Here is a 1,384-nt window from a genome sequence, read left to right as displayed (position 1 = left end):
GCTGAATATAATTAAATATAAAAAAAGGAGAGAGCAGGGCGCACTCGTAAGCGAAAATATGGAATTTGCTTAACGCCGGTGTGTTAAAAGTGTTGCCGCTGTCAAGTGTGCGCACTCTTTTTTTTCAGGAGCGCTCGCAATTTTTTTTTCTTTTGCTCTCATCCCCGCCAAGCGAAATTCTCCAGCCCTTTATAATTAAATGAGCCGTTGCGCAGCTAAGATTTTTCAGCGTAGCTTTTTCCAGTAGCGGTGAAATTAAAACCAGCCGGCCCCAATTCGGCTCACGAATATTTTGCCTTGCAAAAAGAAGAAATAGAGCTGTTCTTTTTGAAATAGCAGTGCGTGTTTTTGCAGCCGAGCGTGGATGAAATTCACAATAAGATCGAGTTTCTCGTAGGAGCTACGAGACACTTAAAGAAAATTTATAAAAGTTTTAATTGACATTTTTTACTCTCATTTCAAAATTTACCACTTTGATTCATATTTCAGACAAAATGAGGCAAAAGTGCGATGGCCGGGAATCGAACCCGGATCAACTGCTTGGAAGGCAACTATGCTCACCATTACACCACCATCGCAGCTTGATATCACCAATTTGTTTTATAGATTATATTTTCTAAAACAAGCATTGATTGTCCAGTCAAATGCGTATTGAATTTTTAAAATTTTGCCCTTAAAATAAAACGAAAAAATGTGTGTAAAATTCTAAAAAAAAAAAGAATAATATTGAAAGATTTTTCAAATTTTATAATAATTTTTGCACTACACTAATGCGAACTCATGCAACGTTGCACATTTGAAAGTGACAAAGGCACATCCCACGCAACGGAGCGTGAAAAGTAAAACTGCAGGAGCTGCACAATAGGAGCGAAAAAGCGAGAAGTGCTGATGGAGTCAATTGTTCTCTTTTATAAAGCAACATAGCGAACTGTATCAAGTAACTGTAATTACAAAAAAAAAATGCATTTTAAATTCATGATATAGAGTTTATTAAAATTCATCTCTTCGTCGCAATTTGCATTAATGATGAGCACTTAATATTGCATTTTCGCACGCTCATGCATTATTCTAATCAGACACCGATGGAAATTCATTATCCACCTTGCAATGCATTTTAATACCGCTCAATGATTTGCATTAATGAATGGGGCACCTTGTTAATAAATTGGTCGCGGACAAAGTGTACCTGAAAGAGCAAATTGACAACCAGCTCGTCATTAACCTATTGAAAATGCATATGTTGCATAATTATGAGCCCAATAACATAATTATATTACTCAGTTTTAATTACTGCCCAATCAGCACGATAAAAAAGAGCTGTATATATGGTGGAATAAGGATGGTATTTAATTAAGTTGAATAACAAGTATTTTTATTTTCACTG

The 1,384-nt window shown here is 35.6% G+C and overlaps 1 non-coding gene across 1 annotated transcript; it reads right to left on the bottom strand.

The window, feature by feature from the left end:
* Window positions 1-506: 506 nt before the first annotated feature.
* Window positions 507-578, bottom strand: Trnag-ucc (transfer RNA glycine (anticodon UCC)). Its single transcript has one exon. It is a non-coding gene; the product is annotated as a tRNA-Gly (tRNA).
* Window positions 579-1,384: the final 806 nt, after the last annotated feature.

This window comes from Neocloeon triangulifer, unplaced genomic scaffold (genome assembly GCF_031216515.1).
Source record: "Neocloeon triangulifer isolate White Clay Creek 2 clone unplaced genomic scaffold, ASM3121651v1 ptg000014l, whole genome shotgun sequence".
NCBI lineage: Eukaryota > Metazoa > Arthropoda > Insecta > Ephemeroptera > Baetidae > Neocloeon > Neocloeon triangulifer.
Note: the sequence above shows the minus strand (reverse complement) of the source record. Positions and strands in the feature narration are given on the sequence as shown.